At 41.9% G+C, this 19839-nt stretch overlaps 1 protein-coding gene across 3 annotated transcripts in view; it reads right to left on the bottom strand.

The window, feature by feature from the left end:
* LOC141094155 (uncharacterized) overlaps positions 1-19839 on the bottom strand; it is a 75712-nt gene that overhangs the window by 22323 nt on the left and 33550 nt on the right. The gene's annotated exons all lie outside the window — the stretch shown is intronic.

Raw genomic sequence — 19839 nt, forward strand, 5'->3', positions numbered from 1 at the left:
AAAGTGCAACAGTGCTAGCAGCGTGGCGGCAGGTGCAGTAATTTCCAAAAGAAAAAGATATGACGGACAAACGTTTTGGACTTAATTTGCGCTTCTACTGGTCCGTGCTCCACTGGTCTAAGAGAAGACACACGAACACTGAATATTTAGAATATATCTACACAATTTAAATAGTAATCATAGTAATAAGTGCTATATTGTTTAAATGTACTACCACCAGTGTTCAATGAAGGTAAGTGGTAAACCCACTAGTTGTAAACAACCAAACAAGAAAATAGCGAAGAGGACCCGTGGACAAGAGAAAACCAGACAAGATATAATCTTAATAGATACCTTTATTAATAATACATAGATGGTGGTATAAAATACCATAAAATTAATATATAGAAAACACTAAGCACAAGTGGGACAATTTTACACAATATAAAAGAATTATTATATAGCTTGGACCAATTATATGGTATTTACATATGCATTCATATATATTTTAATATTCCTAAAAAAAATTTTTTTTATATTATTAAAATAAAAAAAATGAAAGAATGATAAATTCCTCTTAATAAAAATTGTATAATACTGTGAAAAAAATTCAGTGTTTTAAAGATCAATTAATATAGTGAAAATTTGTAACAAATAATGGTCACATGAACAGTGAATGGTGTAAAGTGAATCAACTTATAAAAAAAACACTGCTTGCTAAAGTGCAGTGTGCCAGTGCAAAAAACAAAGGAGGAGAGGAAGAATTGCAAAGGATTGCTGTACAAAGCTGAAGTGATGTAGTATATAAAGTGCCGTGCACCAATATGAAGTTTAGATAAAACCACTGCTTGCTGAAGTGCAGTGTGCAACAAGGACTACACTACATTGCTGTGCAAATATCGCTAGGAATAAAAAATGCTTTGAATGAAAATGCAAAAATAAGTATACCTTTGAGGTCCAGCACGTCCCACAATTGTGCTCCCCGACGCACGTTTCGGAATTAATCCTTCATCAGGGGTTAGCTACATTGTAAGTATGAAGGTTTTTATTCAAATAATGGCGCCGATATCAGCAATTCCGGTGTGGTTGCGGCGCATGCGCAGTCAGGAGGACCAGAAGCCCGAGCGCCAGACCACGTGACCGGAACGCACGGGCATACAGCCCGACGTAACCAAGGCCACGAGGACGCAGCAGCCCGGACCCCAGGACACAGAGTGCGCACGCGCGCCACCGGAATGCATGATATGACAGCAGAGCGGCATTGAATGTACTAATACAAGGCAGTATGATATGTGTTTTTAAAATGGCTAATGGGAACCATGTAGTATTTACTCATTTGAATAGGGACAAAGGGTTATAAATAAATAAATAATAATTAAAAAAATTATAAAAAAATAATAGAAATTAGATAAATAAAAATAACAAGATGAAAAGAAAAAAATTATTAAAGAAATAATAAATAATGATAAATAATAAAAAATAAAATTTAAAAAATAAAAGAAAAATAATAATAATATAATAAAATAAAAAAAATCAATAATAAATAATAAAATAAATATTGTAAATAATAATGAAAAATAGCTAAAGAACCATATATAGTGAATAATATAGGAAATAAATATAATAAATAAATATATCGTCATAAATGTATGATATATAATATATCAATTGCTAAATTATCCAAAATTTCATAACAATAATAAATAATAAATAACATCATAATTCATAACAATCATAACAATTAAAAATCATATAATATACTTAAATCATTCAGGTATACATCCATTATATGATAATGAAAAAAATCTATAATAAAAAATAAATAATAAATAAAAAATAAATAAAGAATAATATATTTCATATACATCATAACCAATAAAAAACCTTATATATATATCCACATATGTTCATTAGAAAATTCATCAATCAATAATAAATAAATAAGTATATAGTCAGTTATAATATGTATATAAAAATTATATAAATCGGTATATGCATAAGAAACATAGTATCAATGACATATATATACATAAAGGAGTATATAACAGAATAATACATATAATAATAATAAATTAAAAAAAAAAAAAAAAAGAAAAAGAAGAAAAAGTCCCTTGTCATCTTCCATCTTCATATGATTCGAAGATTGTAAAAATATGTATAGCCGCGTGCCAATAAAATACTAAAAATAATAAAAAAATATATAATTAATAAAATAGCAGCAATAAAATTATAAACAGATTAAAAATAACTAATTGGTTTACAAAAAGGAATAAAACTCAGATTTTCATTCAAACCTTTTGGGGATACTGTATCAAGGGTCCAGATCCATTTAGTCTCTTTCCTAGCCAGGAGATTATTTATTCTACCACCTCTTTCATTCTGTGGTATCATATCTATTCCCATTACCCTTAATAAGGAAGCATCACAATTATGATGAATTTTAAAATGCTTTGGGATAGTTTTTAGTAGAGAGATATCATCTATTTCTTTTGCAGCTATTATTCCTAGTACATGTTCGCGAACGCAAACTTTTAATTGTCGGATCGTCATACCGACATAAATCAAAGAGCAAGGACACCTTGCATAATAGATTACTGCTTTTGATTTACAAGTTATTGAGTATTTGATATCGTAGCTCTTAGTGTTGTTCGAATTTGAGAAATTTGATGTCCTGTTAATGTTTGGACATGCCACACATTGTCCACATGGTTTAGAACCCAAATCTATTTTTGCGTTTGATGAAAAGGTAATAGGAGATGGGTTAGAGATATAGTGGCTTTTCACAAGGTAATCTCTCAAATTTTTGGACCTTCTAAATGTTATACTAGGTTTGTCTCCTATGTATTTAGACAAAATAGGATCAGTTTTCAAAATTCCCCATGATTTAGTCAGACATTTTCTCATCATTTCAGTTTGACCATGATATTGAGTAATATATCTGACTAATTGGTTTGTTTCTACAGTTTTAGTACCATAAAGTGCTTGGTGTCGTGTAATGTTCTTTGCCCGATTATAGGCTTTTTTAATGGATCAGTGACTGTATCCACGTTCAAAAAATCTCTGTTTCAAATCCAGGGCCTGTTTTTCAAAATTTACCTCATCTGAACAAATTCTTCTTAGTCTTAAAAATTGCCCTATTGGGATAGATCGTATCATAGCGGGAGGGTGCGAAGAACTCGCATGAAGAAGAGAATTAACTGATGTAGATTTCCGAAATACATCAGTATGTAAACAATTGTCCATACCTCTCCATATGTTTACGTCCAAAAATTCCATCTTATCTGAGTCATATTGATATGTCAAATGAATGTTCAAAGGATTTTTATTCAGATGCGTCATGAAATTATGAAGTAGCTCCAATGACCCATCCCAGATCAAAAAGACATCATCAATGAAACGAACCCACATTAGGACATGTTCCATAAGTGGTACAGATCCAGAAAGAAAAAGGTCCCTCTCCCACAGCCCCAGGAATAAATTTGCGTACGCGGGCGCAAAGGATGCGCCCATCGCAGTACCCTGGAGCTGCAGGTAGAAGGACCCTTTAAATAAGAAAAAATTATGCGAAAGGGAAAATTCCAATAAATCCATCACAAATTGTCGCATGGAGCGAGGCACAGTTGATGAGTGTAGGAAGTATTCAACAGCTTGAATACCATCAGAATGGCAGATATTCGTGTACAGTGATTCTACATCACATGACACTAATATAGTGTCATTTCCAATGTGCAATCCATCCACTTTTTTAAGGAACTCATTTGTGTCCTTAATAAATGATGGAAGTTCCTCTACCAACGGTTGTAGCCTAGAGTCCACAAATTTGTTTATGTTCTCCAGATAATTCCCACATCCGGATATGATGGGTCTACCAGGGGGAGTTGGTTGATTTTTATGAATCTTAGGTAATAAGTATAGTGTGGACACCATTGGTTCTGACATCTGTAACGCATTAAATAAATCCTTGGAAATGGTACCCATCTCAAATGCTTCCTTCAATATACCCATTAATTCTGTCCGAAATTTATCTAATGGGTTATAGGTTAATTTTTTGTAGCACAGTTCATCCTTTAGCTGTCGAAAGGCCTCTCTCTCATACAACTCTGTGGGCCATACAACTAAATTACCCCCCTTGTCAGCCGGTTTATATACCACATCTGGTATTTCTTGTAATTTTTTTAAAATAAGTTTTTCTTTTTTATTAAGATTTTCTGTGTAGGGAAAACGTGGTATCTTGTCAAATTCCCTACTCACAGTTTTTACAAATGTATCAATAATTGGATAGGCTGACAAGGGGGGAAATCTTTATATATATTTATTTATTATATTTATTTCCTATATTATTCACTATATATGGTTCTTTAGCTATTTTTCATTATTATTTACAATATTTATTTTATTATTTATTATTGATATTTGTTTATTTTATTATTATATTATTATTTTTCTTTTATTTTTTAAGTTTTATTTTTTATTATTTATCATTATTTATTATTTCTTTAATAATTTTTTTCTTTTCATCTTGTTATTTTTATTTATCTAATTTCTATTATTTTTTTATAATTTTTTTAATCATTATTTATTTATTTATAACCCTTTGTCCCTATTCAAATGAGTAAATACTACATGGTTCCCATTAGCCATTTTAAAAACACATATCATACTGCCTTGTATTAGTACATTCAATGCCGCTCTGCTGTCATATCATGCATTCCGGTGGCGCGCGTGCGCACTCTGTGTCCTGGGGTCCGGGCTGCTGCGTCCTCGTGGCCTTGGTTACGTCGGGCTGTATGCCCGTGCGTTCCGGTCACGTGGTCTGGCGCTCGGGCTTCTGGTCCTCCTGACTGCGCATGCGCCGCAACCACACCGGAATTGCTGATATCGGCGCCATTATTTGAATAAAAACCTTCATACTTACAATGTAGCTAACCCCTGATGAAGGATTAATTCCGAAACGTGCGTCGGGGAGCACAATTGTGGGACGTGCTGGACCTCAAAGGTATACTTATTTTTGCATTTTCATTCAAAGCATTTTTAATTCCTAGCGATATTTGTACAGCAATGTAGTGTAGTCCTTGCTGCACACTGCACTTCAGCAAGCAGTGGTTTTATCTAAACTTCATATTGGTGCACGGCACTTTATATACTACATCACTTCAGCTTTGTACAGCAATCCTTTGCAATTCTTCCTCTCCTCCTTTGTTTTTTGCACTGGCACACTGCACTTTAACAAGCAGTGTTTTTTTTATAAGTTGATTCACTTTACACCATTCACTGTTCATGTGACCATTATTTGTTACAAATTTTCACTATATTAATTGATCTTTAAAACACTGAATTTTTTTCACAGTATTATACAATTTTTATTAAGAGGAATTTATCATTCTTTCATTTTTTTTTATTTTAATAATGTAAAAAAATTTTTTTTAGGAATATTAAAATATATATGAATGCATATGTAAATACCATATAATTGGTCCAAGCTATATAATAATTCTTTTATATTGTGTAAAATTGTCCCACTTGTGCTTAGTGTTTTTTATATATTAATTTTATGGTATTTTATACCACCATCTATGTATTATTAATAAAGGTATCTATTAAGATTATATCTTGTCTGGTTTTCTCTTGTCCACGGGTCCTCTTCGGTATTTTCTTGTTTGGTTGTCCACTGGTCTAAGAATATGGACCAGTAGAAGGACTGAAGTATCTTCTAAAATGGGTGAGTGCTGACTTTCTCCATTCCGTTATCTTGATTACAAAAATAAAATTGAGGATGGTGGTACTGTGGGAACATTATACGGTGTGTGGGGGCAAAAAAGGGGCTCCGTACTATGAGAGTAATAAATGTGTCATGAGCCAGACTGAGTTTTGTGTCCTGTCTTCCCCTCTCCTGGTCTGGTCATGTCAGGGGTTAACTTTTCTCTGCCTCGTTCTGGTGTCAGCTCTGCTATTTCTCTGTGCTGCATCCTGCAGGCAGTGTCAGTTATATTTTCTGCCTACGGCATGAGTAGCAGGTAATACCCTGATTTGTCCTGCTGTGTTTAGCTGACTTTGCCCGTGTCTGTTCCTTCCTCTCTTCCTGCCCCGACTCAGTGTTTCCCTTAGTGTTTGGATTTCCCTGTACTTGACTCTGCTTTGGGTAAGACCTGATCCTGTCTCTTGCTTCTTGTAGTTCTGCTTCTGACCAGTACCAACCTTTTGGCGCTCCTCAGACTCTGTGTTTGGTATTCCCCTTGGTACTTCGCGTCTCTCTGGTATCGACCCGGCTTGTGTGACTATTCTGCTGACACCTGGTGGTAGCCTCACTGCAGTGCTGCTGGTCTGCTCTGAGCAGAAGTGCAGTCCTCCCTCCTTGCTGCCATCTAGTGGAGTTTGCATTTACCTGCAGAGCTGCATGTCATTATAACTGACCATAGACAGTTTTTTTTTCTTTGTTCCTCTCTTTATGGATCTACTTCATACTCTGGCGGATCAGATGTCTAATCTGACTCAAATGTCGCAGGACTTGTCTGTGGAACATAGAGCCCTGGCCACTTCCCATAACCAACTCCAGAGGGAATTTTCTGAGACAGTAAAGTCTTTTCAGGGTTCGACTACACAATCAGCCTGTAAGCACTCGGTACCCATAGATGTCTTGCTACACTCTCCTGAACCTACGGTCAGGCTCCCAGATACTTTCTCCAGGGAAAAGAAGTTCCATACATTCAGGGAGAGTTGTAGGCTGCTTTTCTCCCTTAGACCCCAATCCTCTGATGATGTGAGTCAACGGGTGGGGATAATCATTTTATTACTCCGGTAGGGTCCTGAAACTTGGTTTTTTTCTTTACCTGCTACTGCCCTAGAATGTGTTTCTGTGGATAGGTTCTTTGAGGCTTTAGGACTGATTTTTGTCGAACCGGACCCGGTAAGGGTGGCAGAGGACACAGTCATGGGTCTCTCCAGGGGCAAACTCATTGCCGAATGGTATTGCTCAGAGTTTAAACGGTGGTCCACCGATGTGACCTGGAATGACTCTGCGCTAAGATGTCAGTTCAGAAGGATCATCTTAAGGATGCTCTGGCTCTCCATCCACCACCCAGTTCTTTGGAGGAGGCCATGACTCAGGCCTTTCATATGGATTGGAGATTGCAGAAGAGAGGAGTAATCCAGCGAGAGGATTCAGTATACCCTGTTAATTCCGAGGTGATGCCATATATACGGAACCTATGGGGATTGGGCCATTAACCTCAAGGAGAAGGAGAGGAAGCGGTGATGCGAAAGGACACTATTCTTCTATTGTGGAAACCGGGGACATTGGATGAAGGACTGCCCCTCTTGCCCACCGACTAACAAGCTGCCGAGTCTGGATGATTTTCGAAGAGGTCACCCGGACTCTCAGGTACTTTTTTCCACAATTCAAAAGATTTTGTTGGAGGTGGAACTTTGTTGTGGGGATTGTTACACACCCACTTCAGCTTTCATGGACCAAGGGTCACCCATGAATTTCTTTTACTCAAGCTTGGTGTCCTAGTGTAACAGAGACAGTTAGGCTTGAAACCCCAATTCATATCATTGCAATTGATAAAACACCGCTGGTTAGGAATATTGTTAAACTTGTCTCAGAGGAGTTTCTCCTCAAGGTGGGTTTCTTGCATCAGAAACACATTTCATGTTATGTTCTGGATAATCTTCCAGCGGCACTGGTGTTGGGATTCCCCTGGTTACAGCTGCACAATCCTGTTATTGATGGATAATCTCGGGATATTGTGAAATGGGGTCCTAATTGTTCAAAGGGTTGTCTTTCTGCTGTGCTGGTGTCGTCCGTTAATCTGGATGGTGGTATTCCGGAGTACCAGAAAGATTTTAAGGATGTGTTTTCTGAAAAAGAGGCTGAGATCTTGTCCCCACATTGCCCCTATGATTGTACTATTAATCTCATTCCAGGTGCTAAATTGCCCAGAGCCCATCTGTACAATCTTTCCGGCCCGGAACGTACTGCTATGAAAGAGTATGCCTCAGAAAGTTTACATAAAGGTCACATCCATCCCTATGTCTCTCCTGTGGCTGCTGGATTCTTTTTTGTAAAAATAAAGATCGTGGTTTACGTCCTTGCCTTGATTTTCGGGAACTAAATAAAATTCGGTGAGAAATATCTACCCCCTCCCGTTATCCCTAATCTTTACAACCAATTATCTGGGGTTAAGTGGTATTCCAAGTTGGACCTCAGGGGAGCATATAATCTTATCAGTATTCGGTATGGGGACGAGTGGAAAATAGCATTCCTCATCTCTGAGGGTTTGTTTGAAAATTTGGTCATGCCCTTTGGTTTCTCGAATGCGCCAGCAGTTTTTCAGAATTTCATTAATGATGTATTTTCTGACTTCATTGGATGCTTTATGGTGGTATATTTAGATGACATTCAAAGAATCTCACATGGGTCATCTACGTGCAGTTCTTCAGAGGTTACGGGAGAACTCTCAGTTCGCTAAACCTGAGAAGTCATCATTTTTTGTCCAAGAGCTGTCCTTTCTTGGGTTCATCCTGTCTGCCAAGGGGTTTCGCATCGACCCTGGAAAGGTACAGGCCATTGTTGATTGAGTGCAACCCAGAGACCTTAAAGGTCTTCAGTGATTCTTGGGTTTTGCCAATTACTATTTCAAATTTATTAAGGCGTTTTCTCAGGTTGTCAAGCCTCTCACTGATCTCACTCGTAAGGGGGCTGATCTTAAAGACTGGTCACCCTCGGCAGTTGCAGCCTTTTCTACATTGAAAAAATGTTTTATGTCTGCTCCTGTATGGTCCAGCCTGATCCGTCTGAACCATCCATTGTTGAGGTGGATGCATCGGAGGTGGGAGTGGGGGCAGTGCTGTCTCAAGGACCGATCACTTTGACTAAATTAAAACTTTGTGCTTTTTTCTCCAAGAAATTTTCTCCTGCTGAGAGAAATTACTATGTCAGGAATCAGGAGTTTTTAGCTATAAAACTGACTTATGAAGAATGGAGGCACTTTTTGGAGGGGGCTATTCATCGGATCACGGTGATTACAGACCACAAGAACCTGTCTTACATTGAGTCTGCCAAACATTTGATCCCTAGACAGGCGAGGTGGTCGCTTTTTTTTTCACGTTTTTATTTTTCCATCACCTTTCGGCCTGGTTCCAAGAATGTCAAGGCTGATGCCTTATCTCGCAGCTTGGATCCGATATCACCTCCCAAACCTCCTTTCTCCATTCTTCAGCATGGGGTGGTCGTTGATGGGGTGTCCTCCGAATTGGAGCAGGATATTCGTGAGGCTCAGTGACTTGCTCCTCCATCATTGCCTGATAACAAGCTCTTTGCTCCTGTTAAGTATCGGTTGAGGGTGCTCCGGGAGTTCCTCAACTCTGCTTTCTGTGGGTACCCTGGAGTCTTGGCCACATGGAGAGCTATTGCTAGGCTGTTCTGGTGTTCCTCCATGTCTTCTGACATTGCTGTGTTTGTGTCTGCTTGTACTACATGTGCAGGTATTAAGGTCTCCCATAACAGGCCGGGGAATTGGTACCATTGCCATTGCTAATTCTGGATAGACCTTGGACTCGTTTGTCCATGATTTTATCACTGATCTCCCTCCTTCCAATGGCAAAACTGTGGTCTGGATAGTGGTTGACAGATTTAGTAAACAGGCACATTTTGTACCTTTGGTAGGACTGCCTAACGCAGAAACACTATCTAAGTTGTTTATTGAGCACGTTGTGTGGTTGCATGGCGTGCCTCTGAATTTGGTGTCTGATAGAGGGGTGCAATTTGCATCCAAATTCTGGAGGGAATTTTGTAAAAGATTGGATATTAGCTTGACCAACCAGTGACTTGAAAAGATATTGCGGTGTCTTGCCACATCTCAGCAGGACGATTGGTGTTGCTCGTTGCCCTTGGCTGAGTTCACATTTAATAATCAGGTTAATCAGTGCACTGGCACTTCTCCGTTTTCCTGTAACTACGGTTTTCACCACCATTTTGGTGAATTTTCCAGGCTGGATTTGGGGTGTCCAGAGTCTGATTCGGCGGTTCAACGGGTGGGGGAGGTGTGGAGGGAGGTCCAGAAGAATATTGGGGTGGCTCAGGGCAAGCAGAAAACATTTTGCTGATAAGCGACTATCTGTAGGACCTAAGTTTCTGGTAGGAGATAAAGTGTGGTTGTCTACCAGAAACAAGTTTACTAGTCCTTACGAGATCATTGAGGGTGACAATCCAGTTGCCTTTTGCTTATGATTACCTTCGTCGCTTCAGGTCCCCAACGTGTTCCATAAGTCCCTTCTTAAGTTATTTGTAGCTTCCTCTTGTCATGATCGTTGCTGGATCATGTCAGTTAAAAGCACTGATAACCTTTTTTTTCTCTGTGCTTGGAGATAGTTTTTGCCCCCATGACCAGTATGGTCAGTGCACTGGTGTTTTTGATAGTTTTTGCCCCCGGTGGCCAGTATGGTCATTGCACTGTATTTTTGGTTCTAGTTTTCCCCCCGGTGGTCAATCAATCAATCAATCAATCAAATTTATTATCGCCAAGTACATATTACATATATACAAGGAATTCTTTGTGGCAAAGAGGCAACATAATATATAACAACAGATACAACAAGTAACATCTAACAAGACAGATACAGTATATAGTCTACACATGACGATTTAATTGTTGAACAGAGAGTGGATAGAAGCTGTTCATATGGCGGTTGGTGCTGCATTTGGGGACTCTGAAGCGACGTCCTGAAGGGAGTAGTTGGAATGAGGAGTGTCCCGGGTGAGAGGGATCGGATGAAATTTTCAATGCGTGGGATCGAATACTCTTATCATAAAGATCCTGGATTTTAAGAGTATTCGATCCCACGCATTGAAAATTTCATCCGATCCCTCTCACCCGGGACACTCCTCATTCCAACTACTCCCTTCAGGACGTCGCTTCAGAGTCCCCAAATGCAGCACCAACCGCCATATGAACAGCTTCTATCCACTCTCTGTTCAACAATTAAATCGTCATGTGTAGACTATATACTGTATCTGTCTTGTTAGATGTTACTTGTTGTATCTGTTGTTATATATTATGTTGCCTCTTTGCCACAAAGAATTCCTTGTATATATGTAATATGTACTTGGCGATAATAAATTTGATTGATTGATTGATTGATTGACCACCGGGGGGAAAACTAGAACCAAAAATACAGTACAATGACCATACTGGCCACCGGGGGCAAAAACTGGTGGTGAGTGTAACTGCACGGGAATCACTGACAGGTGTGTTTCTTCAATAAAGGTGTGTCAGTAGTGCTCACTCACGTTGGTGATATTGCTAGTGTGTTCCAAGCAGCCTGGGTGAAGGAAGGAGCTGGAGGAGAGTCCTGGAGTGGCAGCTATGGTGTCAGCAAGGAGTTCTTGGAGGGCATGGTGGATTGGTAGTTATGGTGCCAGTGAAGGATGCCTGCAAAGCTTGATGGAGTGGCAGCTGTGGTGTAGAGTTGCAGTTTGCTGGACTCTGTCGCTGGAAAGCTACACTCAGGTGCCGGACTTGGTTGCTGGACAGTTGCGTTGCACTCAGGTGCGGGACTCTGGCTCCAAGGTGGCAGTCTAGTGCTGGACGCTGTTGCTAAAGTGGCACAAAGGTGTTGGACACGGTCAGAGGGGATTTCCTTGTCGCTCTGACAGAGGGGTGGCAGCTATTCAGGAGGAAAGCTGCATTCTGATGGTGGACTCTGTTGCCAGGAGCAAGTGCAACAGAGTAAAGCTAAGTTGTGTTCCCTGTTTGTGTTTTTCCTTGGTGTGTATTAGTGCAGCGGTGGGACCAGTGCCTGCACTACCCAGCTCCCTAGCAAGGGATAGGTGTAGGGTGTGCTAGGGTTACAGGTTCCTGATTGTCGCCCGGTGCGGAACCGGCATAGGGAACGCTAGGAGCGTTAGGGACACTGACTCAGGGGAGTGCAGGAGGTCTCCAAGTCCCCATTCCCTATCGCAGGGCCCACCGTTGTAACTGTTTCCCCTTTTCCCCTATGTCTTGTTGTATTAGTTACCGGCCTGCGGGCCGCGTCACACAGGACATTTACATGTGCCGCGTCCTGTTGTTTCAGTTACCGGCCTGCTCGTCGCGTCACACAGGACGGGGCACGTGACACCTCTGCTGGGTCTCCATCTCCTCCGCCTCCTGTCACTGTGGATGGTCAAAGTTGAACGGATTGTTGATTCTCACATGGTTTGCAGTTCGCTTCAGTACTTGGTATATTGGAGGGGTTACGGTCCTGAGGATCGATCTTGGGTCCGGGAGCGATCAGTCCATGCTGATCGGTTGGTTCGGGCTTTTCATGCACTTTATCTTGGGAAACCTGGGGGTGGCACCCCCTTGAGAGGAGGGTACTGTCATGATCCTGTCCGGGTTTTGAGTCCTGTCTTCCCCTCTCCCGGTCATGTCAGGAGTTAGCTTTTCTCTGCCTAGTTCTGCTGTCAGGTCTGCTATTTCTCTGCGCTGCATCCTGCAGGCAGTGTCAGTTATATTTTCTGCCTATGGCGTGAGTAGCTAAGGCCTCTTTCACACATCAGTTTTTGCCTTCAGTCACAATCCGTCTTTTTTTTAAAAAAACGAATCCATTGAATGATGCCACTGAATCCGTTTTTTTCTTAGACTTGTATTGGCGACAGACTGCGAAGGATAGCCGTCCGTTTCATCCGTCGTTTGATGAATCCGTCGTAAATTCTTTGTCCGTCGGACGAAGACAATGGACAAAGTAACGTTTTTTGTGTACATCGAAAAGTCGGACAGTGACGGATCCAGAGCCGTCCGTCATTGGCTATAATGGAAGCCTATGGGTGCAGGAACTTTCGCTGTCCGTCAAAAGACGGAATCCAGCGACGGATTCCATTTTTTAAAACTGAGCAAGCCTGGAATAATTTCTTTCTTTAATTTAACCCTTACAGCTGCTTTTTCCTTTCTGGCACATAAACAAATCTCTCCCTCTCTCTAGAATTCTGTTCCTTTAAAACTCCTACAGGTGCTGCTTCAACAGATCCGTCAAAAACACGGATCCGGTACATACATTTTTTACAATCTGCACAGGATCCACTTTGACGGATTGTGACTGATTCTAAAAAACTGATGTGTAAAAGAGGCCTAACTCTGGTGATACCCTGATATGTCCTGCTGTGTTTAGCTGACTTTGCACATGTCTGTTCCTTCCTCTCTTCCCGCCCCAACACATATTGACCCCCCTGAATGTCACCCTGTCATGGGGGTGAGTGGGAAAATTGTGTGGGAATTGATGCACCCACTGCTGGATAAGGGATATCACCTCTACACTGATAACTTTCACATCAGCATCTCCCTCTTCAAGACCCTCTCGGCCAGAGGTACAGTTGCCTGCGGCGCCATGCGAAAACAATCAGAGAGGCCTGACTAAGCCACTAATTGGGCAAATGCAGAAAAAAGGTAAAACCCAATGCAGCGACAACATGCTGGTGGTCAAGTATAATTGTTACAAGCACGCCGCTAGGTTCAAATAGGGGCGGGACAGGTCTCATGAATTCTTTGGAACTCTAGGGGACCCATTACTCAGGGCAAACATGTACTGCAGCTTCCTCATGCACAAGATGAATCCACTTGCTCACACAGATACAATTGATAAGACTCCTGATGAACATGAACAGTGTAGTTTAATGTCACACCACATTATTATTATTATTATTATTATTATTATTATACATTTATATAGCGCCATTTATTCCATGGTGCTTTACATATGAAAAGGGGAAATATAGACAAGTACAATAAACATGTGTAAGACAAGGGACACACAAGTACAGAAGGAGAGAGGACCCTGCCCGCGAGGGCTCACAGTCTACAGGGATGGGTGAGGATACACTAGGAGAGGGTAGAGCTGGTTGTGCGGTGGTTCAGTAGAGTTGGGATCATTGCAGGCTGTAGGCTTGTCGGAATAGGTGGGTCTTCAGGTTCTTCTTGAAGGTTTCCGTTGTTGGCGAGAGTCTGACGTGTTGTGGCAGGGAGTTCCAGAGTATGGGGGAAGCACGGGAAAAGTCTTGTATGCTCATTTGTGCTTTAAGAGAGGTTTGAAAAAGACCCGACATAGGGTCGAAACATTACCTCAACGCACTATTCCTCTGTGGTGTCTTCAATAAAAAATTGTTTGCATTGGAAATCAAAATTTCCCAGATTGCAGCTGTTTTCTCTTTACTGGATGACCCTCTGGACTTAGTTCCAGGTTCAGCTCGCACCTACCTCATATCTACAGAGTGCACGCTTTGTCTGTTTCACTACTTCTGGAGAGTCATCTTGTAGTGGGAGATAATCGCAGGGTAGTAGTTAATTCTGATGGACTATTCTGGTTTTCTTGTCCCCCCATTTCCAATCAGCTTTCATGCACTGGACAGTCATTGGCTTTCCTCCTTACAACCACATACACCTTGTCTTCCCAGTACAAATGAAGTTTTCCTCGACCACCTTTTTCAAGTATGTTCTTGACTAGCACCCGACTTTCCGATGTTAGTTCCGCTCCATACCATTATCGATCATAGTACACCTTACTCTTGCTCTGCTCTTGGGTAGCCACTTGGGATGCTATGGTGCATGCCTCTGTCATCCGTTCTTTCCATTTCCGAATGTACTGCGGATAAGTTTTGTAAGTCTCTGACACCGGACTGCCGGACATGATGTCGATTGGCAGTCTTGACGATCATCGATACAATAGGAAGAAAGGTGGGTAACCCGCTGCCTCCCTCTTGGTACATATATAGGCGTGTACCACTTTTGACAGAGAACTCTTCCGATCTTTCTTCTCATCAGCTGTTAAAGTATGCAACATTGACAATATTGTCCGGTTAAAACATTCCACTTGTCCATTACCCTCTGGGTGATAGGGTGTTGTATTGGATCTCTGAATTCTACAGTACTTTCCTAACTTTGCAAAGAGCTGGTTCTCAAATTCTCTTCCTTGGTTGTGGTGTAACCTCATAGGGAACCCAAACTTCAAAACAAAATCATTGAAGATCTTCTCTGCCACTGTTCGACCAGATTTATTGGTGGTGGCATATGCTTGAGCAAATCGAGTAAAATGGTCCATCACCACTAAGATGTATTCTTAACCTCCCTTGCACGTCTCGAGATTTAAAAAGTCTATTGAGACCATCTCAAACGGATACGCAGTCTGGATGTTGCGCATAGGTGCCCGGGTGGATGTGTTGGGACGTTTATCTTTCAGACACCTACACTCCCTGGTCACGTACCTCTCAATATCTCTCTGCGTGTATGGCCAGAAGAAACATTCACGGATCAAGTTTGTTGTTCATTCCACTCGCAGGCGTCCCATGTTTTCATGGAGTTTTTTGAAGACCAACATACGGTACTCTCTGGGTGGCAAAACTGCTGTTTTTGTTCTCCTTAACGATACAGGATACCGTCTTCACTGAGGTAGTGTTGTGAGTTCATTTTCCCCTTCACTACTGAGGCCGAGGAACTCCCTCTTCTGGTGAAGAGAGGTAGTGAGCCTGATTGTCAGACACCTGGGGCTGATGATGATGACTGGCTGAGTGGAGTTAATGACTGGATATAAGGCTGCCGACGCCCTTCTGGTCTGCGGGTGATTTCTCTGTGGACTTCTAGGAAACCAGTCTGATTCCTGCTCATCTAAAGCTAAGATTTCTGCTTTGCCTTTTTGCATTAGTGTTTTGTTTTCCTTGCTTTTCTGGATTCTGCCATTCCCTGCTGGGGTGAGCTGAATCTCCTTTTGCCTGTTGCTCTGTCTTCAGAATATTCCTGAGTACTGACATAGCCTTTTTTGAAGCCTAGCGTCTTCAGGGCTTTTTTTACTGTCAGTTTGTTGGCTCTTATTTTCATAGGTTTTTTCACAGATTGCAGACAGCAGCCTTCCTGTCCTTTCCTATTTAAGCTAGCTTGGGCCCCATCTTTACTCAGTCTATCTTTCTGTCTGTTTTTTGTTCTTTCTTCTTGCTTCACCGTCATTATATGTGGGGGGCTGCCTTTTGCTTTGGGGTCTGCTCTGGGGCAGTTTAGATTTCCCTTTCTGTCTTTAGGCTATGTAGTCCTCCGGCTGTGATCGAGGGGCCTAGGGCATCGTAGGAGCCCCCCACGGCTACTGCTAGTTGTGTTGATAGGTTCAGGGGTCTGCAATCCGATAGCTGCCAACTTCTCTGGTTTTCTGGACTTAGCTAGCATTTCTATTTTTGCCTCCTACGGTCACTCAATCATAACAGAATCACCCGCCATACCGCAGATCCTAGGGTACTCAATTGCAGGAAAGAATTGTATAAAAAAAAAAAGTGTGTATATTTTTTCCTCTATATCTCTGAGGCCATAGGGGGAATTTTTTTTTCTCTCAATGGAGATAAAGCAATTGTCTGATCGTGTGGAGCAGCTCGCTGCGGAAGTGCGGGGAATTTCCGCCTACCTTGCTCATTCACATGCTGCTGAACCAAAGATTCCTACACCTGATGTATTTTTTGGGGATCGGTCTAAATTTTTGAATTTCAAAAATAATTGTAAATTATTTTTTGCCTTGAAGCCTAACTCGTCAGGGAGCTCCGCGCAGCAGGTTAAACTTGTCATCTCTTTGCTGCGTGGCGATCCCCAGGATTGGGCGTTTTCTTTGAAACCAGATGATCCTATTCTGACTAATGTGAACGCATTTTTTCAGGCCTTGGGGTTGTTGTATGACAAACCTAATGCCATTGATCAGGCTGAGAAGACCCTGCTGGCATTGATCCAGGGTCATGATTCTGCAGAATTGTACTGTCAAAAATTCCGAAAGTGGGCAGTACTTACTACCTGGGATGATAATGCCTTGGCTGCTCTCTTTCGGAAGGCGTTGTCAGAAGCCGTAAAAGATACTGTGGTGGGATTTCCTGTTCCCTCTGGTCTTGACGATTCTATGTCTTTAGCCATTCAGGTTGATCGGCATTTGCGCGAACGCAGAGCTGCACGAGAGGTGTTGCCACCTGTTGAACAGATGTCTGAACCTATGCAATGTGATAGAGTTTTTTCCAGAGAGCAGCGTCAGGAGTTCAGAAGGCGTAATAAGTTGTGTTTTTTCTGTGGAGATGCCTCGCATATTATTTCTGTCTGTCCTAAACGCGAGAAACGCCTTGCACACACGTTTTCTGTTGGTGGTGTTCAACCTAAGTTTCTTCTGGCTATTACTCTGATCTGCTCCCTGTCCACATTTTCCGCCAAGGCTGTTGTGGATTCGGGAGCAGCTCTAAACCTAATGGACTTGGATTTTGCTAAACGTTGTGGATTTCCGATGACACCTCTGCAGACGCCTATCCCTTTGAGGGGGATTGATGCTACTCCTTTGGCTAAAAATAAACCTCAGTTTTGGACCCAGGTGGTAATGCGGGTCGCCCCAGACCATCAAGAAAATTGCAGGCTTTTGGTGTTACATAATCTGCATGATACTATTGTTCTGGGGTTTCCCTGGTTACAAATTCATAATCCAGTTTTGGATTGGAAATCTGTGTCTGTGGTGAGTTGGGGTTGTCGGTGTGCCTTTAGTGAGGCTCCGGTGTTTTCCACCTCTCCTCAGTCGCATGATGTTCCTGATTATTTGGCAGAGTTTTATGATGTATTTAGTGAGAATGAGTCTGCGTCTCTGCCTCCTCATAGGAGTTATGACTGTGCAATTGAACTGAGCCCGGGGTGTAAATTTCCCAAGGGTCGGCTCTTCAATTTATCAATTTATCACGAGGCTATGCGATCCTATATTAAGGAGGCGTTGGAGAAGGGTCAAATTAGACCATCCTCGTCACCCTTAGGTGCCGATTTTTTTTTTGTAGCCAAAAAGGATGGATCATTAAGACCTTGTATTGATTATCGTGCTCTCAACAAAATTACTGTTAAATATCAGTATCCGTTATCCCTGATTTCTGATCTATTCTCCAGAGTTAAAGGTGCTTGCTGGTTTACCAAGCTTGACCTCAGGGGGGCGTATAATCTTATTCGCATTAAGCATGGGGATGAATGGAAGACGGCGTTTAATACTCCGGAGGGACATTTTAAGTACCTGGTGATGCCTTTTGGGCTCACTAATGCCCCTTCTGTCTTCCAGTGCTTCATGAACGATAATTTCCGAGATTTTGTCGATAAATTTTTGATTATCTATCTGGATGATATTTTGATCTTCTCCAAGGATTGGGATTCTCATGTGGAGCATATTCGGACTGTGTTCTGGATCTTGAGGGAGAATTCCCTGTATGTCAAAGGATATAAATGCCTTTTTGGAGTACAGAGGATTTCTTTTTTGGGATTTATTTTGTCCCCGTCAACTATTGAAATGGACCCGGCCAAGATACAGGCCATTTACGATTGGGTTCAGCCCACTTCTTTGAAGGCCCTCCAGAAGTTTTTGGGTTTTGCTAATTTTTATCGGAAATTTATAGCAAAATTTTCTAGTATTGCCAAGCCATTGACTGATTTGACTAAGAAGGGTGCTGATGTGTTAAATTGGTCTCCGGAGGCTGTTTCTTCCTTTCAGGAGCTGAAGCGAAGATTCACCTCCGCCCCGGTTTTGCGGCAACCTGATGTCTCACTTCCGTTCCAGGTAGAGATGGATGCTTCTGAGATTGGTGCAGGAGCTGTTTTGTCCCAAAAGGATCCTGTAACATCTAAAATGAATCCCTGTGCTTTCTTTTCCCGAAAGTTCACTCCATCTGAATGTAACTATGATGTGGGGAATCGGGAACTGTTAGCCATGAAATGGGCATTTGAGGAGTGGAGACATTGGTTGGAGGGAGCTAAGCATCAAGTCGTGGTCCTCACTGACCACAAGAATTTGATTTACCTAGAGTCGGCTAAGCGCTTGAACCCTAGACAGGCTAGGTGGGCCTTGTTTTTTACACGTTTTGATTTTGTGGTTTCTTTTCTTCCTGGAACTAAGAATGTCAAGGCTGATGCCCTCTCTAGGAGCTTCTTTGCTGATTCTCCTGTGGTGACCAAGCATGCTACCATCTTAGGCGAAGGGGTAGTTCTTTTTGCCATCTCGCCCGATTTGAGACGTGCTCTGGAAGAGTTCCAGGAGGACAAACCTGAGCGTTGTCCCAGTGGAAAGTTGTATGTTCCTGACCAGTGGAAGAAGAGAGTGATGTCTGAAGTTCATTGCTCTCCTTTGGCTGGTCATCCAGGTATTTTTGGTACTAGAGATCTGGTGAGTCGGTCTTTTTGGTGGCCCTCCTTGTCTCGTGATGTCAGGAATTTTGTGCAGTCCTGTGGGACGTGCTCCCGGTCTAAATCGTGTTCTCGCTCTAGTGGGTTGTTGATGCCTTTGCCTGTCCCCAAGAGGCCATGGACCCATATTTCAATGGATTTCATCCCTGATATGCCTGTGTCTCAAAGGATGACTGTCATTTGGGTGATTTGTGATAGGTTCTCTAAGATGGTTCATCTTGTACCACCCCCTAAGTTGCCGTCTTCCTCTGAATTGGTGCCCCTGTTTTTACAACAGGTGGTTCGCTTGCACGGGATTCCTGAGAACATTGTATCTGACAGAGGAGTCCAGTTTGTGTCTAGATTTTGGAGAACTTTCTGTTCCAAGCTGGGAATTCAGTGGTCCTTCTCCTCTGCTTTTCACCCTCAGACCAATGGGCAGACAGAGAGAACAAACAAGACCTTGGAGTCATATTTGAGATGTTTTATTTCTGCTGATCAGGATGATTGGGTTTCATTTTTGCCCTTGGCCGAATTTGCTTTAAATAATAGAGCTAGTTCTGCCACTTTGATGTCACCTTTTTTTGTAACTTTGGGTTTCATCCTCGATTTTTTTCAGGGCAGGTGGAGCCCTCTGCCTGCCCAGGTGTTGACACTGTGGTGGAGAGAATGCACCAGATCTGGGACCAGCGTCGGA

This window comes from Dendrobates tinctorius, unplaced genomic scaffold, assembly GCF_039654945.1.
Source record: "Dendrobates tinctorius isolate UK_male_01 unplaced genomic scaffold, ASM3965494v1 ptg000063l, whole genome shotgun sequence".
Lineage (NCBI taxonomy): Eukaryota > Metazoa > Chordata > Amphibia > Anura > Dendrobatidae > Dendrobates > Dendrobates tinctorius.